The sequence below is a fragment of the Triturus cristatus genome, chromosome 1_2, assembly GCF_964204655.1.
Source record: "Triturus cristatus chromosome 1_2, aTriCri1.1, whole genome shotgun sequence".
Classification (NCBI taxonomy): domain Eukaryota; kingdom Metazoa; phylum Chordata; class Amphibia; order Caudata; family Salamandridae; genus Triturus; species Triturus cristatus.
In genome coordinates, this window is record NC_140580.1 from 126,639,900 (window position 1) to 126,663,484 (window position 23,585).

The window sequence follows — 23,585 nt, forward strand, 5'->3', positions numbered from 1 at the left end:
TCTCCATATGCTCTGTGCTAGTTGAGAGAGCTGTGGAGAGTGTGTGCCGCCTTGTTTTTTAATGTAATACATGGCCGTCATGTTGTCTGTGCGAATGAGGACTGCTTTGCCTGAAATCTGTGTCTGACAAGATTTTAGGGCTAGAAACATTGGTAGTAACTCCAGATGGTTGATATGGAGTAACTTTTGTTGCAGCGTCCATGTGCCCTGCACTGTGAGGTGTAATAGATGAGCTCCCCAGCCGGAGAGCGATGCGTCTGTTGTTAGTATTATTTGTGGAACCGGGTCCAGGAACGGTCGACCTTTGGAAAGGTTTGTGGTGTTCCACCACTGCAGAGAGCGATGGGTGCGACCGTCTACCAACACCAGATCTGTCAGTTGCCCCTGAGCCTGGTTCCATTGCAATACAGTGCCTCATCAGACATGGTTAGCCCCCACTTTTTGCCTGGAGTCTTGCGTGGGGCACTATGAAAATGCAAGAGGCCATCATCCCTAACAGTTGCATAAACACTCTTGCTGGAAGGTAGTGTTGAAGTATGAATCTTTGTCGCAAAGCCTGAATGCTTGCAATCCTGGCCGGATTGGGGTAGGCTATTGCTTTTGAGGTGTCTAAGGTGGCACCGAGGTATTGTTTTATGTGGGATGGTGTTAGCTGGGACTTTTGGTGGTTCACCGTGAAGCCTAGTTGGTGAAGGAGTTGGATTGTAGTGGCGGTGTGGTGTATACATTGGTTGTAGGACGTGGCTTTTATCAGCCAGTCGTCCAAGTATGGGAAGACGTGAATGTGCTGTCTTCTGAGGTGTGCCGCCACTACCGCTAGGCACTTGGTGAATACCCGTGGTGCTGTTGTGACCCCGAATGGGAGCACCTTGAACTGGTAGTGTTGCCCGCCCGCTACAAATCTGAGGTACTTTCTGTGAGCATGGTGGACTGGAATGTGGAAGTATGCGTCTTTCAAGTCCAGTGTGGTGAGGAAGTCGTTCTGGGAGAGGAGCGGAAGCACCTGCTGAAGCGTTACCATGTGAAAATGGTCTGAATGTATGTATGTGTTTAGGGGCCGGAGATCTAGAATAGGTCTTGTCCCTTTTTGGTATCAGAAAATATAGGGAGTAGACCCCTAAATTTTGCTGATTGACGGGAACTTGTTCTATTGCATGTTTTTGTAGGAGGGAGATTACCTCCTGTTTTAGTAATGTGGAATGTTCTTGTGACATTGGGCGTTGCCTGGGTGGAATGTTTGGGGGGGGTAGATGTTAATTCCAGGCAGTATCCTGACCGAATAATTTGGGTCACCCACTTGTCTGGGGTGATGGTCTCCCAGACATGAAGGAAATTTTGAAGTCTGCCCCCGACCGGAGTGGGATGGTCTGGAGGGAGCGGGGGAAGTCATTGGGTAGGCGGTGTGGCAGAGCGGGCGGTATTTGTTTTGCCTCTGCCTTTATTATTAATGCCCCTATAGTCGCCTCTTTGATAACCCCTTGTGAAGGTGGACTGAGTGGGGGATTTGTAGGAAGTAGACGCGTTATCTGAGGTGTAGCCTCTAGATGTACTCCGAAAGGAAGAGAGGCGAAAAGAGCGCCTAGGAGGGTGTGACTGCAGGGCTCCCATTCATTTTTTCGAGGGCCTCATCTAATTTTGGGCCGAATAGGTGTTCTTGGTCAAAGGGATGATTCAGGATGGAGGCTTGTACCTCTGGTTTAAAACCTGATATTCTTAGACAAGCATGGCGACGGAGGACGCTAGTATTAATGGCCCTGGAGGCGGTGTCTGCTGCGTCTAAGGCACAGCGTATAGAGGTGTTCATTATTGTCTTGCCCTCTTGAATTAATTCATTGGCCTTAGTTTTATATCTTTCAGGGAGGTGGTGCATTATGGTTTCTAATTCATCATAATATGCCCTATCGTATCTGGCCAATAGCGCTTGGGTGTTGGCGATACGCCATATATTGGCTGCCTGTGACTCAGTGCGCTTTCCTGATGCGTCCAGTAGCTTTGACTCTTTGTCAGGTGGTGGTGCTTCGCCTGACGCCTGGGAATTTGATCTTTTTCGTGCAGTGGAAACCACTAGGGAATCTAGTGGCGCGGCCCTTTGATACAGGCAGGATCTGTGGGGGCAGCTTTGTATTTTTTCTCTATGCGTGGGTTAATGACCCTGGCCCTGACTGGGTCCTTAAAAACCTCTGGCGCATGTTTTACCACCCCCTTGAGCATAGGTAGTATGGAGGTAGACCTATGTGTGGTATCAAATGTGTCAAGGAGGAAATCCTCCTCCACTGGGTCAGTGTGCAACTCTACCCCGTGATAGTGTGCCGCCCTTTGAAGTAGGTGGTGGAAACCTAAGGAGTCTTCCGGTGGAGATGGCCAGGAAGGGTAAAGGTCATCTTGTGGGACGTCGGGAATATCTGGGCTATTGTAGTTGTCCCATGGGTCTGGAGATCCTGTAGGGGTGGGGTCTTGGGGCACAATCCCTGTATCGTGATATGGGTCCCCCTGATCATCATCGTCTGGAGACGGGGTCGGAGAGCGATGAGGTGGGGGTGGAGAAGGCAGAGGTGGAGAGGGTGGAGGAGGTGGGGAAGGTATTCTGAAAGGGGAGGTAGCAGAGTCCTTCCTCTTTGGAGGTGGAGGTGGAGCCGGTTTGTCCAAATGTCTCTTTTTGGAAGAGTGCGCCAAATGTCCAGTTTTTGTAGCCCTGGTGAGAGTTTTTTGTAAGGGATCCGGTGTAAATAGTTCCTGTGACAGTGATTGGTCCGTCGGCGCTGAAGTTTTCGGGGCCGATGACTTTTTAGGCTTGTCTGTGACAGTTTGCTTAGCAATGGGCTTGGGAACCTCCGATTTTTTGGTCGGCGCCGAGGTGGGCTTCGGCTTGGAAGTGTCGGTGCCGAGGGCCTTATGGGGTTTGGTCGGTACCGAAGTTGGCGTCGGTACGGAAGTGCTGGGTTTCGACCTCGAGGGCTTCGGTGCGGAGCTCGGTGTCGAGGTAGAGGCCGGTTTCTTTTTCGGTGCCGAAGTATAATTCTCGGCACCGCTGACAGGCTGGCTCAAGCCCGAGCCGCCGGAAGGCTTATTTGGCTTCTTCACAGGGCCCGAAGGTGGGGTGTGTGAAGCATTGTCTCTGGTCTTGCCTAGGCCCGGAGGCGAAGGCGTGACCGAAGCCTTTTTGGGTGCTGGCGCGGGTGTGGGGGGGGGGGGGTATATTACTCACGACCCTCTGCGCCGGAGTGATATCCTCCACATCTGAGTCATCGGCCTCGGAAGCACTGATTAGGTCCTCTTCGGTGCGCTGCTGTCCCGGATCTTCGATGTCGTCTCCGAAGATATCGACTGGAACGGAGGTTGAGGAGTGTGCCATGTTTCGTCTGCCTCTTCGGTCCCGAATAGTCTTTTTCGATCTGAAAGACTTACAGGCCGGACAGTCTCGAGCCTCGTGTTCAGGGAAGAGGCAGAGGTTGCATACCTCATGAAGATCGGTGTGGGGGAATTTGGACCCACATCGAGGGCACTTCTTGAATGGAGTTCTTTAGCCGGGACCGGAGCTTGCGTAGGCCCGAAGGCCGCCGTCGACGACTGGAACCGAAGATTTGTCGATGAGAAGGGGCGTTGATTGAGGAGATCGCGATCGAAACAATACCGCGATGTGAGGTGAGGTTTCCGCTTCGATCGTTGAACTGGAAATGTTCGGAACCGGAGCGCGAAGATTACATCCGAGCCCGATGGCGGAAAAAAACAGTCTGAGGATGGAGCCGAAGCCCATGCGCAATACAATCCAAAGGAGGAGTCACCGACCTCGTAACTTCCAAAGAGTTTCCAAGAGGAAAAACAAACTGCAAACATCCGGGCCCAACACCAGATGCCGATCTATGCAAAAGTGTGTAATCTGCAGCTCATATGCCTCGAACATACTTTTTCAATATGCACTTGGCTTTTGTAGAAAGTTACAAATTCAATTCAATTATCTTTATTCGGATATAATATATATCCATAAAAGTACAACATCACTGCTAATGTACATGTAGCATACAATCTTCTCTCAAGCATAAAAATAGTTAAAAATAAGATCAGATAATAAAGTTGTAAAATTAAATATCATAGAGCCAACATGCAAGTTGTAAATGCAATTTAAAAATGAATAAATTAACCAATAATTCATACAGAGACCAGCAGCATTACTGTGCAAAAACGCAAAATGTAAGCTTTAAACACTGTGCAAAATAGACAATTTGTAAACATCCAACTATGTGGAAAACGGGCTTATCACATGTATTACAGTCTATTGGGTAGCATAAACCCGGTATGTAGCTATGATGATAAGTGCAAATGGGCGATAGGTTTGCCTTATTTAGACCATACAAGTGCCGCCAGCATTGCTGTGCAAAGGTCGCAAAAATGTAAACATTAATCATAGTGCAAATAGGCAATTTATAACATCCAACTATGTACAAGATAGACACATCATAAATAAGCATAATCGGATAAAAACATTACAAATTAATAACATGTTTTAAGGGGCATTCATAGAGGCTCGAGATTTAACCGCTGCTCGTAGTAAGGAGCTTACACGGTAGATCATGTCCTCGCAACCCAATTGCAATATTTCTTGATACGCCAAATTATGATTAGACATCTCGTTTGCCTTAAAATACGGGATTAAATATTGTTTTGTGTACCTTACATAAAATTTGCAAGAGAACAAGAAGTGTGGCATTGTTTGTTTGCAACCATCACCACATGGGCAAAAAGTCTCCTCCAAATTTTTGTTAAAACCAATCGGAAAGCAGAGTAGATATTTTACGCTATTGTCCCTAAGACGGAAGAGTAAGCTCCTATTCCATCTCCCTATGTTTTTCCTTAGATACTCTTGTGGCTTAAGATAGTTGTTACCTGATGTCCTCAGGATAGGAATATATCTAATAATTGATGGCTTACGAAGCTCGGTCTTTTCTCTGTCTTCACGATATAGATCATATAGTGCGCCCCTCGCTGCTTTTAAATTTATGTTTTCGGCTGCGGAGGGAAGAAAAAAAGTATCTTCTAAGTGAATGCTGGCTAAGCTTTTATGTACAGCACTAAGCCAAGGTATGTATTTACCCCTATCACAGCTAAGGCAATCTGTAATGATTTGTTGGGTTAGAGTTGCAGCAGGATTTCGCCATAACTTTAACCAAAATAAGGCAGGACGAGATTTGATAAAATCCTCCACATAGTGTAGGCTCAGTTCTTTATGGCATATGAAGGTGGGTGATGAGATTTGTGCCCCAAATACCCTTCTACAGAATCTGTTTTCCTCCAGAAAGTTACAAGTGGTTGCAATAGGCAACACAATTTTAAACACAATAATGCATTGAGTTCAATGGAAGTTTCAAGTTATTTGCAATAGATTACTTTTAGGATTACTTTTGTGATTCCAGGACTGGATCCTAGATTCAGTCCTGGGACAGATCTTAGAAACAAGTGATAAAAGTCGATTTACTGTTATGATTTTTAGGCAATATTTTGCTATTTTAAAAGTTGACACTTAATTTCATTGAAAAAACAGTCAATGATTCCCTATGGAAGAAAATTCAAGTTGCAGGTATAGTATGTTCTCGTTACTTTTGTAATCCAGTACTGCGTGCCTAGACTCAGTACTGGGACCTTTATCTAAAACAGGTAAGTAATTACGTTTTCACAATTTATACGATTTTAAAAGAATATTTAAAGTTTGCAGAAATTGACAGAAGACATTTCACAGAAAAACAGTCAATGGTTTCCTATGGAAGAAAATTGGGTTACTGGTAAGTACGGTTGTGAATATTTTTCAGAGTCAGTGCTGGGTACCAAGATCCAGCACTGGGAGCTCACCTAATAGCAGGTGAGTATTTTCGTTTTCGTTACTTGGCTGATTTTTGGAGAATATTTTAAGTTTTGGAAAGTCCACACTTAGAAGAAATTTCAGGAAAAACCAGTCAATGTTACCCTAAGGAGAAAATTGAGTTATCGGCTTTAAGGTAAGTACTCGACTGGCAGAGTTAAGGTTCTGGGCATAGACTCAGGGGTCCCCCAGGGTCAGGTAGGTACAGTTGTTACACCCTCAGCGGCACAGTGGCGGCCGGGTGCAGAGAGAGTTAGACCCAATGTTATCCTATGGGAGGCAGGGGGGCCTTGGTTGGTGGCTACTGACTAGCAGGCCACAGAGCTGTGGGAGCTGGGCTCCTGGTCACTTGCTCAGGGCAAATGGGGAAGTAGATAGGTGTAGAGGTTACACTGCCAGGGCCACTCGGGCGGCTGGGTGCAGGGTGCTTTTGAGCCTTCGGGCGCTCAATTGATTTCAATGGGAAAGCTCCGGTTTAGAAAAAGACTGCAAGCTCAGGGACGAAGATTCTTCAGGTGCCACCACCACTTTGAGAGGTAAGTTGGATGATAGGTAGGTACCCCAGAGTTGGGCACAGGGGGCCGCGGGGCGCCGGGGTGCCTTTTGCTGTCGGGAAATCTTACCCTCTGCTGATCGCGGTTGGGGGGGCACCTGGTTCTGAGGCTGCAGGCGTCGTCAGGAGCGTCGAGGGAAGTCCTTGGGTGCCGGACTCGGGGTCACAGTCGCCGTGGGGTCGTCCTCGTGATCTTTGTTCACTCCGGCACAGGTCAGGCTTGGCGGGTGCAGAGTGTGAAGGGTTCGCGGTTCCGGGCTGATGCCAGGGATTAGAAGCAGATTTTGAGTAGAGCCTCTACTCATGGGAGTCCCAGGGGCTTAGAGCCAAATGGTAGCCAGGTCCTCCGGGGTTTGTGAGGTTGCTGGCCACAAGAGATGCCGGGATGGAGCAGGAGCAGGTTCAAGGGTCGACAGGCCGGTAGGGCTGGGGCCATTGCAGTTGGTGTCTTCCTCTTCTTAGCAGCTGCAGGGCAGGTCTTCTTTCTTCTTGCTCTTCTTTGTATTTCGGAATCTGGAATCTGGGGAAGGAAGGTTCAGGGTGCCCCTAAATACTAGATTTAGGGGCGTTACAGGTAGGTGAAGGGCACGGACCAATGGGTCCCTGTCCTGGGGTGGGTACACCCCCTATCCTGCCTCTCTCCTGTGGGAGGGGGGGCAGTAGCCTAGTCCAGGGCAGGGCTCCCCATCTTCAAGATGGCGAGAGCCCGGAGATGTGCTTCACCTCGCCTCCCCCACCTGAGGGGTGGGGTTGGTAGGCTGGCACATCCCCTGTCCTTAATTGGGGTTTCCGGCCAAGCTTCCCGCCAGAGTGGGGGGTTGCAGTGGCCTGGGGAAGCTCACAGAGGTGGCATGCCTTTGAAGCTTCCCCCTGCCCATCTTGGGGGAGGAGATCTAGCACCTCGCCCAGGATGTGCATTGTTGCAGGCCCTGGAGAGCAGGGTTCTCCTACCCAGGGGTCCAGCAACATGTCTGCTGTGTGGCAGCCTAGGCAGCCTCTCAGACCAGACGTGGATTATAGGTTAGTTTTCAGGGGGCATCTCTAAGATGCCCTCTGGGGTGCTTGGTACATTAAATCCCACACTAGCATCAGTGCGGGTTTAATGTGCTGAGAAGTTTGATACCAAACTTCTCAGTCTTCAGTGTTGCCATTATGGTGCTGTGGAGTTTGTGTTTGACGAGCTCTCAGCACCATGTACTCTTAAATGGCAGCACTGCACTTACAGTGCCCAGGAATGGACCTGGGTACTGTAGGGGCACAGGGCTCCTGCTCCTGTGCCCACACCACTGGCATAGGGCACCCAGCTAGAGGGGTGGCTGATGTGTGCCAGGGCAGTGTAGGTGGTGGGCATGGCACACAGGGATGAGTGCCATGTCGACTCTTTGTTTTGTCCTGTACCCAGACACTCAGCCTGCAAGGGCAGTATGTGTGTGTTAGGTTACAGGGCCTCTAAGGGTGGCACAATGAGTGCTGCAGCCCTTAGAGGCCTTCCCTGGTCACAAGGCCCTGGGTACCATTTCCCAGGGGCTGACATGTGGCCAGGGCTTGCCAATTTGGGTTTTAGGTTTTTAGGGAAGGAACATAGGCCCTGGGCACCTGATTGGCAGGAGTCCAGGGCACACTCAGTCAAAGTACATTCAGCAATTCAGCAAAAAGTAGGGGCATACCATGCAAGAAAGATGGCACTTTCTCACAACCCCTAACTTCCCAACTTAACTCTCGAAGTGGTGGTCGCACCCAGAAGACCTTCGTCCAAAAGCCTGCTGTCTCTTTACAAACCGGAGGTTCTTAATTGAAAACAACAGGGCGTACGACATAGAAACAGCACCTGGCCGCCCTAGTGTCGCTGAGGGTGCACCTTTGGTGCTAATTTGTTTCCCCATTTGCCCTGAGCTAAAGTCCGGGAGCTTTGCTCCCACAACCCAGTGGCCTGCTTGCAGCAGCCACCAACCGGATAACATTGGGCCTCAGCACTCTGCAACCGGTCGCCCTAGTGCCACTAAGGGTGAAACAAGAGTGCTTTGTTGACCCTGGGGGACCCCGAGTCTACCCCCAGAACCTCAACTCCCACTACCAAACACTTCCCTCAAAACCGATGACACTATGCGGTTGAACACTCGCCTGGCGCACCAGGACTTCCCCGGGAAGCACGCATGCCCCCCCTGAGGGTGACACATAACTCATGTGTCGTGTGACAGTCTGCCTGGCGCAGATCTCCCGACCCCTGTCCATCTGACAGTGCACGGAGATCCCCCAGGACAGAAGTGATGTCACCACGGTCATTCACTGGTGACGCAGCCCTTCTGGCTGGCCCCTGACCCACTGGTTCTTCCACTGGGGACTCTTTTCCCCTCTCACCCCTCACTCTGGACTTCTGCACCCTCCCAACTGGAGTGGCACTGCCAGACACCAGAACTGATGGAGGCCTGCTTACAGACCCTCCCAGTTCACCAGACACTAGGGGATCCCGCACAACGGGCACCCCCTCAGGACAGACTAGGCTCCCCACCTGGTGTTCCCTTAAAGAACCATCCAGGCTCTGAGACGGAGGTTGGGCACTACCGGGACATAACCCATTCTCACTCCTTCCCCTTAAAGACAGGACGTGAGGCCCTACACCCCTCTCACTATTACAGGACCTAGCTGGTCTACTCTGAGCCACTTCCAACACACTGGGTTTGAAGATACCTGAACCACTCTTCTTGGGATCACTCCCCAATGCCTCTTCAGGCCCTCTGGAATCCACCAAAAGGTCTGCCTCCAATGTGAGCTCCCTGGGGTGAGAGAAATCACTTTGCTTAGTGTTTATGCATTATTCATTCTGAATATGCAATACATATGTATTATTTCTTACACCTATAACAATGCATTGAAGTTAATATCTCTAGAATATGTTAACTAAAAAGTATGCTGTCCTATGTATTTGGATTCCAATCAGATCTCAAGTGTTCTGATACATGGAGTTTCAGATGTACAAGAACCCTCGTCTGCTCAATGGTTGAGCAACATTTATTCTGAATGTAAAAACCACTAGATTACTAAAGGACAATGTTATATGCCATTATTCTCTACTGTAACCTTACCCCTCATTTTTGCTACACAGATTTTAATATAATTCTTAATGTGATTAGTCCTGACACTCCTCCCTGTGTTATTGCATAGGGTTAGCCCCTGAGATGATTCTTATTGATCAGAATGAAGCATTAATTACTCTTTATGCGTTCATTCTCACCGCTTCTTAACCCGTATTATTTACTCTGAAATGGGCGCCGCCATTACAGAAGTCCAGACTACACTTGCCAGTGAGCACACAGCGGGTGCGTCGCTCGGCATTGGCTTTTCGTGCACGCGCATCGGCGTCAGATATAATTGACTGCCGTCTGACCTCGTCTGGCTACAACCATTGCCAGCAACCCTTCGTCTTGCATATTAGGTAAATCATCACACCCTGTTACTTTGATGGATTATGCATTTTCAGCATATTGCCCCTCTAAACCGTGACCCTCATAACTACTTTCATTTCCCTGACAGACATCGGTTCTATCCGGCACCGCGTTCCTTGCCTCACATTATTGAAGCGGGACAACAGCTACTATGCCAATAACTAATTAGTAAGGTGAGTTCTCCATCGATCCAATGATACTTGTTTAATGCTCTAAAAAAACCTTTACTTCTAATTACAGGAATTTTCTCCTCACAATTGACCTTTCCTGATGGTTCCGTTTAATAAAGGACAGCGGGCCTCAAGTGGGTTATGAAGTGCTGCCCTCATTTGGGTCACTATTCACACTAAATTTTGGTGAGTACATAGTTAATTTAAATTCACTCATTTATAACCAGCAATTAGATACTGGGCTAATTCAGTTTCCTATCTGTAGGACCTACAGCTAACCCTGTTACTGTGAGCTACAGTGAAGCCATGCCTCTGCTTTCATTTCAAGGGTAAGCCATTCCATAGCGCACTATTACACCTATTCATATAAGCACCTCTTTAAGCATTTATGCCAGTGGTTAAATTTCCTTCCACCTTGTCATTGATAGGAACTAAGTGTCATTACCAGCTTTGAGAAGCACCCTGGAATATATTAAGAAGGATTTCTGCCTTTCAGGCACATTGATTGTGCTGCTCGGTAAACCTGTTTTACGTTCAAGCATTGGCCCACCGTTCCCACGTCCCCTTCATCAACACTAAAACCTTGTCCTATCTTTAGCCCCCAGAATCTCTGTCCTGAAGAGACCCCGTACCGCGAGGGGGTCGAAACCCTCGCCGACTATTCAAAAGGGAGAGCCCCCAACAAATCATAGTTGTCCCTGAAGAATGGATTGCATTGGCTCCTCTTTTATCTACTAATAACCACCACCACAAGTGCTCCAATATCACCATTGATATTTCACTAGTCTGGTTATGGTCACATCACTGGGGTTCACATATCACTTTCAAATGTGAAAAATGTATATGATGTAAATACACAGACAGTAAATTTTTTTATGCCTTTTTGTATGTTAAATATTGTTTTGCAAAATAAATAACACTCACTTCGGCTGACGTGAGGACTATTAAAAAAAAAAATTCTGTGAGCTTTAACGTTTTACCTTGTGAAATAATTGGTATACCTTATTGAGCTAAGGTTTCCTTCTTTACCTGTCTGTTCTGTTTGAGTCAAGCAGGATACATTAATTGCTGCAATAACTAATTGTTTTCTATGAAAAATGAGTTCCTTGTGAACATGGTCTCTGCTTACGGGCAATACCCAGTTCGCAAGGACATATGGGTCGCTCTTGTCTTTTGTGAGAAATGATTTTAATAATGTGGCAACCCCCTGACAAAGCCAGTAGGCTGGTCTTATTTAAAATATCACCCCTTTTATACTGTGATGTTACATGTGGTATAGGTGGGGAGTATTGTGATGATGAGGTTCAGGGGCCCACTAGGTGTGTAATGAGTTAGTAGGATGCCACCAAAGTTAATTCCATCTGTCTAATGTGCAGTTTTTTTAATTTAATGTATAGCATTTATTAGCACTTTTCCTTTTTTTAAAAAGGCACTGACTGGACAATAATGTATTGAGTGCTGTTGCATGCCAGCGAAGTGGGACTGCTAAAGCACACTAACTCCATTGAGTAGGTCTTGGACTGCTCTGCTTCACTACCCTGAAAACGTCAAGTGCTACAATGGAGTACTTCTTTTCCAGTAATAGGATTACTGCAATACGATTACTTGTGAAGGACTCTGTCGCAACTAATAACCCAAGTTCTTTCAGCACCTTAAAGGGAGGCTCAAATTATGTAAGGAATATTCAAATTTGAAATCGCTGAATCGGAGACAAAATGGGGCAGAGCCCTGAGGATTTCTCACACTAAGGTGTGGTAGAAAATCTAGTAGTCTGACTGTGAAGGAGTAGAGCTCACAGCCTATACACCTGATTGTTAAGTCTTTGCATCGTAAAAGAAAGCAGATAGGCTATTTGTGATCTACTGCTGATTTCAATGTTAATAAAGTGCTTTATTAGGTACTGCTAATAATGTCCAACAAGGATACCCTGCCTGACTAGTAATTTTCAAGCATGTGAATCTTGAAAGACAATGCTGGAAAAGAAAATAGCTATTTAATATTAGTGTTAATTCTCCACCTATAGTATCTTTCATAGATTTCACATAATTCATTCCTTCCAGTCATCGATCTGGGACTCCCAGTTTAACAATGAGTAAAGTATGTGAATCTATGAAAGATACAATGCTGAAAAACTATTATTTATATTACAGAGCTTTACCAACAGTGTTATTTAATTTCCCTGTGCAGAGGAAGGCCATGTGGGCTGCCTTAGGCTTGCATTTGCCCTGTTGAATTGCTTCACTCCTCCACCCCAAGCCACGCCCACCCCAAATTCCTAGACTTGCCCAGGAAGGAGTGATTTATATGACACTAGTATTATTAACTTAGGTATTACTAACTACTGCTAGTTTGCTCCGAAGCGTATATTTGTGCAACTGAAACAGAGTATGTTTTCTTGCTCAGTTCTGCAGTTTCTCATTGTGTATTTGTAGGAGAGTAGGGTCTGCTTTCTATGTTCACCCCCACTTTTTGCTTTTGCTTTACTGGTTTTCGACTTAGATGTGGCTGTGGGCCTGCTAATCAGACCCACAGCCCTGCTGTTCTCTCTCTAAATTAATACTATGTACTTTAGGTGCATAACCCATTTGGATAGGATCACCTTATTGGCCCCTGTACAGTGTACCCTAGGTACCCAGGGCATAGGTGTACCCTAGGCCTACCAGGGGCTGCAGCATGTATTATGCCACCCCTGGCCTGGCCTTCCATTTTGACACAACTGGATGATCACTCAGCTGGGGCAAGGTCGTGTAATCACCCCTTGCTTAGGTGTAGTATTCCTATACCTAACTTACATATAGACACATGTGTACCTATCAGTCACTCCTATGGCAGGCCTTGACAATCCTGGAGGCAGAGTGCTTGGTAACATGTGAGATGGTGCTCTAGCATGAGCTGAGCCTGTCTGCAGCTTCCGGAACCTTGTCCTTATAGCTGTTCTATGATATAGCCTACCATATACTCTTAAAGTGCCTTATAATCTTAGACGGTTATGGTAACTATGGTTTGGCTTTATCGAAACATGTCGTGTAAGGTGTCTAACACTGTGGAATAATACCCCCATGCCCTTTCTGGACATGAGAATATTATTCCCCCCTTCTAGAGGGAAAGACATGTTAAAATCATACTTCAACTGTTAGCCTCTGACCAAAGCCTCAGCATCACAAAATGGATGCTGCTGCCACGACACAAGTCTGACCTCCTGCAGCTGGGAGTGATCCCAGCCAGGGAGGCCTGGACAATAGGTTTCCTGCTTGGGGAGGTGCTAGCACCTCCCCAGACAGCCTTTAGTGTATTGGGGCAGGGTGGGCTGAAAGGAATGAGACATGCCTGGGGCACACAAGGTGTTCCTTGCATAGTCCAGTTCAAACCGGCGCTGGGGCACTCCAGCCCCAGCTCTGGCGCGAAACTGGACAAAGGGAAGTGGGTGTAACCACCCCCTCCCAGGTCCCACCCATAAGGCGTGACCTAGCAGGTATCCCAGCCCCCCAGATTAGTATAAGAGTGGGAGTTGGGCCTCAAGACTTTAGATTATCCTGAACCTGCAAAACTGAACAGAAACTCTGGACCTTCGACATTCGACGAAAGAAGAAGACTGAAGAATCTCCCTTGTAGCCAAGGAGTGGCTACCCTGTGCAAACAGGCACCATCAAGAGACTACCCTTTGCTTTGCCCACGTTCTACGAGGAACCGACTGCAGAGCCCGACCAGAGCCTTGACTTCCAGACTTCTCCGACCCTGATCCACATCCACAGCAAAGCTGAGATCCGTGGAGGCGACGAGCGACGTGGGACCGGCTACCTGGGAAAAGTGGCTAGTAACTTAAAGCGCAGCTTCTGAGGTACCCTCGAAGTTGTGCACCGGGGATTGAGAAGCCCCAACCCCAAGCATCATCTGCACCGAAGATCAGCCCCCCACACTCCACGAGTCCTGCGTGGGGCCCTTCAGCATTTTCCTGCTTGCCGCGTCTGTCCGGTTGCTTGCCCGCTGGCTAGTGGCCTTTGTGACGACGCACCCTGAAATCTTCTGCGCTGGTTTGGCTCCTCCAGACTGGCTCCCGCTTCTCTGCAAAGAAGAAGCACCCCAGACCTTCCTGGTCTGCACCAGAAGCAAGTCCTCCGTTCTTCGTGGGTTCCGCTTGCCAAGGCTTGGTGAGTCCTAGTCCAACTTCGACGCCGCCAAAAGCAAGAGCCTTCGTGGGACAGCTCGCCTCCTGGTCCTGGTCGTCCTCGACGCTTCCTGGTCCTCCTGGCTGCAGCGACAAGCTTCACCTTCACCTGCAATCTTCACGACATCGCCTGGTTCCTTCCTGGTTCCACGTGGTCACTGGCTAGTGACCTTGACTCTGTCCCTTCTGCTTGCAGGTTTCCTCTCTTCTTGATCTCAGCCTTGGGATCCACCGGACACTCTTCACTGACTGCCTGTCAGCATCTTTCTTCAGGCATCCATAGGAGTCGACGACGAAAACGACGCATCTTCACCCCTATGCACCCGCAGCCTGTGGGCTAGGTAACTTGGGTACTCCGGTGCTCATCAGGATAGTGACTATCCTAGTGTCTAGTTTTCAAGTCTCAACTTCCTAGCTACTCCGGAAGTGTCCTAAATCTACCGTTTTCTAAACTGTACTATTGCTATTGACTTTTACGCATTACGCGTGAGTGTTTCCACTCTGCACACGAATCCCGTGGGCCTCCCACTCCCTAACTAACGCTAGTGTAGTGTAGCCCCAGCGATTCCCTAGGCCTAGGCCTATTCTATTTCCGTGACAGTGGTCCTTATACCACTTACTTAGTATATGGTTTGCGTGGCCCCTAGGGCCTAACTGTATTACTTACCTGTGTGACTTAATGTATGCTTAAATAAGACTGTGTTGTACTTACCTCTAATCTCATAAAGAGTGCTGAGGGTTTGACTAGAATAAATACACTTTATTTTATATATATATCTGTTGTGGTGTCCTTTCATTTGGTATTCAAGGGATTATATATGGTATCACAGCTGGCTTCACATGCCATTCAGAGTTTAGCCTAAGACTGCTCTTGTCCATGCTACCACTAGGATAGCTGGTCTATAAGGTTGACTTTACAACCAATCACCATAAGGGTATTTGGACTGATATAAGGTGTACACTAGAACTAGTGACATCATACATCAGGCCAACTTCTCACATTGGTGAGCAGCGGTTGGGATCTGAGCTTGCTGTTGTAATACCATTGTAATCTTGAGATACTAAATTGAAAGATCACACAGATATTGTCTAGGTACATATAACATAGATTATAATACTTAAGTCCTACTGGACTTTGTAGTTGTAGGTTGAAGGGAATAACACACCCTGACTACAACTACTAGAGAGGTTTAGTAGATACAACTAGTGTAGGTAGGTGCACACACCACACCCTCACTAGATCATGTCTCTGAGAGGAGATCAAGTAGATGCTCCCTCAGGAGGATCAGGTCTGCAAAAGACCCCCTCTAGATATGATACCTTAACATTCCAGGAGATGAGACACTTGTGTACCTCCAGAGGAATAAAACAGGGTGCAAACCCTACCCTCCTTCAGTTAAGACAACTCCTAGAGGAGTATGACATTCTTAGGGCATCTCAGGCAGGTACCCTAGGTACAGAGCAGGGTCTACCCACCACAGAGGAGTCAGAGGAGACTTCAGATGAAGAGGTAGACAGCCAGGGCCAAGTAGGAAGACTTAGCCAGGCTAACCTAACCTTACATGGGAGTTTGCATGGGGTCCCCCCTTATAGACCCCCAAGTAGGCTTACACAGAGAAGCAGGAGGGACAGATCCCCTTCAAGGGAATCCATCCACTCCCATGTCTCTAACATCTCTAATGCTTCCTCTCACAGGGGAATGACTTCCCCTGAGAGAAAGGAGCATGAAGCCAGAATGAGGGAAGCTAATCTGAGGATTCAGAGGGAAGAACTTGCCCTTGCCAAAGAGAAGCTTGCTCTGGCTAGAGAACAAAAGTTGAGTGGGTCAGAACCCACTGGTGGCAGCAATATCCCTAAGGATAGAGACAGGCACTATGATAATAGAAACCTGAGCAAGATTGTCCCTCCCTACAAGTGTGGGGATGACATCCACAAATGGATAACTGCTTTGGAGAGAGCTTGCAAAGTACAGCAGGTACCCCAAAGTCAGTGGGCAGCTATCTTGTGGCTCTCCTTCTCTGAGAAAGGCAGAGACAAGCTCCTCACAGTTAGTGATGAGGATGCAGATAATTACACTGTCCTGAAGAGTGCTCTGATTGATGGGTTTGGCCTAACCACTGAACAATACAGGTTGTTGTTCAGGGATACCCAGAAGACACAGACTCAGGACTGGACTGACTTTGTAGATTGTGCCACTAAGGCTCTGGAAGGCTGGCTAATGGGAAGTAAGGTTAAGGACTATACAGGATTGTATAATTTGATCATGAGAGAGCAAATACTTAACAACTGTCAAAACCAGCTATTGCATCAACACCTGATTGATTCTGATCTGACTTCTCCCCAAGAATTGGGAAAGAAGGCAGATAGATGGGTCAGGACTAGAGTTAAGCAGAAAAACCAGAACCAGGGCGGTGATCAGAAAAAGGCAGACCAGAAGTCTTCACCAGGCCCCCAAAAGGCTCAGGGGGAGGGTGGTCCCAAAAAGGATAAAAAGAAAGATGGCCAAAAGAAACCATGGTGCAACTATTGTAAGTCCAACTCACATTGGTTTAGTGAGTGCACCAAAAAGGATAAGCCCCCAGCCACCTTTGCCCCTAAGGCAACTGTACCCCCTAGTTCAGCTGTAAGTGGTGGTTCCCAGCAAAAGGGTGTAGTAGGGTTAACCCTGGGAACTGAGGAGGATTCTGGCCTAGTCATAGTACCTACTCAGGCTGTTCTAATCTGTGATGGGGACTTAGCTTTGTCCTCTACTGTAGGCCCCAGTAACCTGGGCAAGTACAGACAGACACCTTTTATCAACCAAAGAATGGCTCAGGCCTACAGGGACACTGGAGCTAGTGTCACAATGGTGACACCTGCTTTTGTGGACCCTGGACAGATCATACTAGGTGAGAATTACCTGGTGACCAACGCTAGCAATGCCACTACCTCCCATAGTGTGGCTATTGTTAACTTCTCCTGGGGAGGGGTAACTGGCCTCAAGAAAGTTGTTGTTAGTTCAGACCTTCCTGTAGAGTGTTTACTGGGCAATGATCTTGAAACTTCAGTTTGGTCTGAAGTGGAGTATAGGACCCATGCAGAAATGCTGGGGATAGATGCACATGTCCTTGCTGTGACCAGGTCACAGGCCAAAAAGTGCACCACTGAACAAGTGCTGGATCCTGAAACTATGGACCAGTCACAACCCAAGAGAAAGAGCAGTAGGGTTAAGGCTGTGCCTTCCCCCCTGCCTCAGGTGGTGGATCAGCCCTCCCAGGAGGATGATTCTGAGAGCCCTGAAGGAACTGTCCTAGAAGAACTTGAACCTGATCAGGTTGAGTTTCTTGGGACAGGGGGACCTTCAAGGGCAGCTCTGAGGCAGGCTCAATTAGACTGCCCCTCTCTTGAACCCCTCAGACAGCTGGCTGCTGCTGAGGCTGCAGGGAATGCTCAAGGTACCCATAGAGTGTATTGGGATGAAGGGCTACTGTATTCAGAGGCTAGAGACCCCAAGCCTGGTGCATCCAGGAGGTTGGTCATACCACTGAAGTTCAGAGGCTTCCTTCTAACCTTGGCCCATGATATTCCCCTTGCAGGACATCTAGGCCAGAACAAGACTTGGGACAGGCTTGTCCCTCACTTTCACTGGCCCCATATGTCAGAAGATACTAAGGAGTTTTGTCGCTCCTGTGTCACCTGCCAAGCCAGTGGCAAATCAGGTGGCACCACAAAGGCCCCCCTCATACCACTACCTGTGGTGGGGGTCCCCTTTGAAAGAGTGGGCATAGATATTGTAGGACCAATGGACCCACAAACAGCATCTGGGCACAGATTCATACTGGTGATAGTGGACCATGCCACCAGGTACCCAGAAGCAATTCCCCTGAGGACCACAACAGCTCCTGTTGTGGCAAGGGCCCTGCTTGGAGTATTCTCCAGAGTGGGCTTTCCAAAGGAGGTCATTTCTGACAGAGGTACCAACTTCATGTCAGGATACTTGACTGCAATGTGGAAGGAGTGTGGTGTTAACTAGAAGTTCACCACACCCTATCACCCACAGTGCAATGGGCTTGTTGAGAGATTCAACAAGACCCTAAAGGGAATGATAAAAGGATTACCAGACAAGCTTAGGCGAAGATGGGACATCCTTTTACCCTGCCTTCTGTTTGCTTACAGAGAGGTCCCACAAAAGGGGGTTGGCTACAGCCCTTTTGAGCTTTTGTTTGGGCATCCTGTAAGAGGACCCCTGTGTTTGGTGAAGGAAGGATGGGAGAGACCTCTCAGACAACCCAAACTAGACATAGTGGATTATGTACTTGGTCTCCGCTCCAGGATGGCAGAGTATATGAAGAAGGCTTCTAAAAACCTTGAGGCAAGCCAAGAACTCCAAAAAGCTTGGCATGACCAAAAGGCTGTACTGACTGTTTACCAGCCAGGACAGAAAGTGTGGGTGTTGGAGCCAGTGGCCCCAGCAGCACTCCAAGACAAATGGTCTGGACCCCACACTATTGTTGAGAAAAAGGGAGAAGTCACCTACTTGGTGGACCTTGGGACTCCCAGAAGCCCCCACAGGGTGCTTCATGTCAACAGATTGAAGGCATATGTTGACAGGGCAGACATGGGGCTACTCATGGCTACAGATGAGGGGCAGGAGGAAGAGAGTGACCCTCTCCCAGACCTGTTGACTCAGAACCCTGATGATGGCTCAGTTGATGGTGTGGTCTTTTCTGACAGCCTCACTGTCCATCAGCAACAGGACTGCAGACAGGTTCTGCAATCCTACAGACATATGTTCTCTCTGACCCCAAGTCAGACAAACTGGTGCACCCATGAGGTGGACACTGGTGACAGTCTGCCTGTGAAGAGTAAAATCTACAGGCAACCCGACCATGTCAGGGACTGCATAAAAGTTGAGGTACAAAAGATGTTGGAGCTGGGAGTCATTGAACCTTCAGAGAGCCCTTGGGCTAGTCCTGTAGTTCTTGTGCCAAAACCTCACACCCAAGATGGTAAGAGAGAGATGAGGTTTTGCGTGGACTACAGAGGTCTCAATGCTGTCACTAGGACAGATGCCCACCCAATACCTAGGGCAGATGAGCTCATTGACAGACTGGCAGCTGCTAAGTTTTTGAGCACATTTGACCTAACAGCAGGCTACTGGCAAATCAGACTAGCTGAGAGTGCAAAGGCCAAAACTGCTTTCTCGACCCTAGGAGGACATTATCAATCTGTGGTAATGCCCTTTGGTTTGAAGAATGCACCTGCCACTTTCCAAAGGTTGGTGAATCAAGTCCTTACTGGGTTGGATGATTATTGTGCAGCTTATCTTGATGATATTGCTGTCTTTAGCTCCACCTGGGAGGATCACCTGGTCCACCTGAGGAATGTTTTAGAGGCCCTGCAAAAGGCAGGCCTCACTATCAAGGCCACTAAGTGCCAGATAGGGCAGAGCAAGGTTGTATACCTGGGCCACCTAGTTGGTGGGGGTCAGGTTCAACCATTGGAGAGCAAGATCCAGACCATAAAGGACTGGGCTCCTCCAACTACCCAGACTCAGGTCAGAGCTTTCTTGGGCCTGACTGGGTACTACAGAAAGTTTGTTAAGAACTATGGGTCCATAGTGACACCACTTAATGACTTGACCTCCAAGAAGATGCCAAAGAAAGTTCAGTGGACAGTAAGCTGTCAAAAAGCATTTGATGACCTGAAGCAGGCCATGTGCAGTGCACCTATTCTGAAAAGTCCAGACTACTCCAAAGAGTTCATTGTCCAGACAGATGCTTCTGAGTTAGGTGTGGGAGCTGTTCTTTCACAACTGAATGTAGATGGTCAAGACCAGCCCATTGCTTTTATAAGTAGAAGGCTGACCCCTAGAGAGAAACGTTGGTCAGCTATTGAGAGGGAGGCCTTTGCTGTGGTTTGGGCCCTGAAGAAGCTGAGGCCATACTTGTTTGGCACTCACTTCAAGATTCAGACAGACCATAAGCCCCTCTTGTGGCTAAATCAGATGAAGGGTGAAAATCCCAAACTTCTTAGGTGGTCCATTTCCCTACAGGGGATGGACTTTACAGTGGAACATAGACCTGGGACTGACCATGCCAATGCAGATGGACTCTCCAGATATTTCCACTTAGAACATGAAGACTCAACTGGTCACGGTTAGTTTAATGTCCCTAAGCTTGGGGGGGGGGGGTTGTGTAGGAGAGTAGGGTCTGCTTTCTATGTTCACCCCCACTTTTTGCTTTTGCTTTACTGGTTTTCGACTTAGATGTGGCTGTGGGCCTGCTAATCAGACCCACAGCCCTGCTGTTCTCTCTCTAAATTAATACTATGTACTTTAGGTGCATAACCCATTTGGATAGGATCACCTTATTGGCCCCTGTACAGTGTACCCTAGGTACCCAGGGCATAGGTGTACCCTAGGCCTACCAGGGGCTGCAGCATGTATTAGGCCACCCCTGGCCTGGCCTTCCATTTTGACACAACTGGCTGATCACTCAGCTGGGGCAAGGTCGTGTAATCACCCCTTGCTTAGGTGTAGTATTCCTATACCTAACTTACATATAGACACATGTGTACCTATCAGTCACTCCTATGGCAGGCCTTGACAATCCTGGAGGCAGAGTGCTTGGTAACATGTGAGATGGTGCTCTAGCATGAGCTGAGCCTGTCTGCAGCTTCCGGAACCTTGTCCTTATAGCTGTTCTATGATATAGCCTACCATATACTCTTAAAGTGCCTTATAATCTTAGACGGTTATGGTAACTATGGTTTGGCTTTATCGAAACATGTCGTGTAAGGTGTCTAACACTGTGGAATAATACCCCCATGCCCTTTCTGGACATGAGAATATTATTCCCCCCTTCTAGAGGGAAAGACATGTTAAAATCATACTTCAACTGTTAGCCTCTGACCAAAGCCTCAGCATCACAAAATGGATGCTGCTGCCACGACACAAGTCTGACCTCCTGCAGCTGGGAGTGATCCCAGCCAGGGAGGCCTGGACAATAGGTTTCCTGCTTGGGGAGGTGCTAGCACCTCCCCAGACAGCCTTTAGTGTATTGGGGCAGGGTGGGCTGAAAGGAATGAGACATGCCTGGGGCACACAAGGTGTTCCTTGCATAGTCCAGTTCAAACCGGCGCTGGGGCACTCCAGCCCCAGCTCTGGCGCGAAACTGGACAAAGGGAAGTGGGTGTAACCACCCCCTCCCAGGTCCCACCCATAAGGCGTGACCTAGCAGGTATCCCAGCCCCCCAGATTAGTATAAGAGTGGGAGTTGGGCCTCAAGACTTTAGATTATCCTGAACCTGCAAAACTGAACAGAAACTCTGGACCTTCGACATTCGACGAAAGAAGAAGACTGAAGAATCTCCCTTGTAGCCAAGGAGTGGCTACCCTGTGCAAACAGGCACCATCAAGAGACTACCCTTTGCTTTGCCCACGTTCTACGAGGAACCGACTGCAGAGCCCGACCAGAGCCTTGACTTCCAGACTTCTCCGACCCTGATCCACATCCACAGCAAAGCTGAGATCCGTGGAGGCGACGAGCGACGTGGGACCGGCTACCTGGGAAAAGTGGCTAGTAACTTAAAGCGCAGCTTCTGAGGTACCCTCGAAGTTGTGCACCGGGGATTGAGAAGCCCCAACCCCAAGCACCATCTGCACCGAAGATCAGCCCCCCACACTCCACGAGTCCTGCGTGGGGCCCTTCAGCATTTTCCTGCTTGCCGCGTCTGTCCGGTTGCTTGCCCGCTGGCTAGTGGCCTTTGTGACGACGCACCCTGAAATCTTCTGCGCTGGTTTGGCTCCTCCAGACTGGCTCCCGCTTCTCTGCAAAGAAGAAGCACCCCAGACCTTCCTGGTCTGCACCAGAAGCAAGTCCTCCGTTCTTCGTGGGTTCCGCTTGCCAAGGCTTGGTGAGTCCTAGTCCAACTTCGACGCTGCCGACAGCAAGAGCCTTCGTGGGACAGCTCGCCTCCTGGTCCTGGTCGTCCTCGACGCTTCCTGGTCCTCCTGGCTGCAGCGACAAGCTTCACCTTCACCTGCAATCTTCACGACATCGCCTGGTTCCTTCCTGGTTCCACGTGGTCACTGGCTAGTGACCTTGACTCTGTCCCTTCTGCTTGCAGGTTTCCTCTCTTCTTGATCCCAGCCTTGGGATCCACCGGACACTCTTCACTGACTGCCTGTCAGCATCTTTCTTCAGGCATCCATAGGAGTCGACGACGAAAACGACGCATCTTCACCCCTATGCACCCGCAGCCTGTGGGCTAGGTAACTTGGGTACTCCGGTGCTCATCAGGATAGTGACTATCCTAGTGTCTAGTTTTCAAGTCTCAACTTCCTAGCTACTCCGGAAGTGTCCTAAATCTACCGTTTTCTAAACTGTACTATTGCTATTGACTTTTATGCATTACGCGTGAGTGTTTCCACTCTGCACACGAATCCCGTGGGCCTCCCACTCCCTAACTAACGCTAGTGTAGTGTAGCCCCAGCGATTCCCTAGGCCTAGGCCTATTCTATTTCCGTGACAGTGGTCCTTATACCACTTACTTAGTATATGGTTTGCGTGGCCCCTAGGGCCTAACTGTATTACTTACCTGTGTGACTTAATGTATGCTTAAATAAGACTGTGTTGTACTTACCTCTAATCTCATAAAGAGTGCTGAGGGTTTGACTAGAATAAATACACTTTATTTTATATATATATCTGTTGTGGTGTCCTTTCATTTGGTATTCAAGGGATTATATATGGTATCACAGCTGGCTTCACATGCCATTCAGAGTTTAGCCTAAGACTGCTCTTGTCCATGCTACCACTAGGATAGCTGGTCTAGAAGGTTGACTTTACAACCAATCACCATAAGGGTATTTGGACTGATATAAGGTGTACACTAGAACTAGTGACATCATACATCAGGCCAACTTCTCACAGTATTGTACTAATATAAAGATGCATACGATAAAAAGTGTAGTTTAGTAACTCACTTTTTTTATTGGCGCATTTCACTTCCAAAGCTTCTTTCACCACTGAAGCCCATTGATTGTAAGACTCTGCTCGCAGCTTTAATGAATTCATCATTGGGTAGAGGTCATCAACAGTATACTGATACCTGAAACAAATAAGATGCATACCGCTTAAAAACATCATACTGTTTGTGAACCTTTATTACAAAAACCACTTTCGTTTGCATACAAAATCTATCTTGCTCCAATCTGAAAATATATCATATGCGCAAAAAAACTGCAATTAGACTTTTTTTTTTACATTTAATTATGTTGAGTACATCACAGCCAACATGGATTACATTTTTATTAACCTGAAGATATAAATCCCATAGTCAAATATATTCCTCACTACAGTTTTCAGAATTTACAATAAATACAAATAGAAGGCCACAAGCTCCAATAAGCAAACAACAA

At 48.0% G+C, this 23,585-nt stretch overlaps 1 pseudogene across 1 annotated transcript in view; it reads right to left on the reverse strand.

Moving 5' to 3' along the window:
* The window catches only part of LOC146866938 (lysine-specific demethylase 5B-like), a 532,890-nt pseudogene extending 509,595 nt beyond the window's left edge, over positions 1-23,295 (reverse strand). Inside the window, exon 1 of the transcript XR_014966714.1 lies at positions 23,151-23,295. The product of XR_014966714.1 is annotated as a lysine-specific demethylase 5B-like (transcript). The remainder of the gene's footprint in view (positions 1-23,150) is intronic.
* Positions 23,296-23,585: the final 290 nt, after the last annotated feature.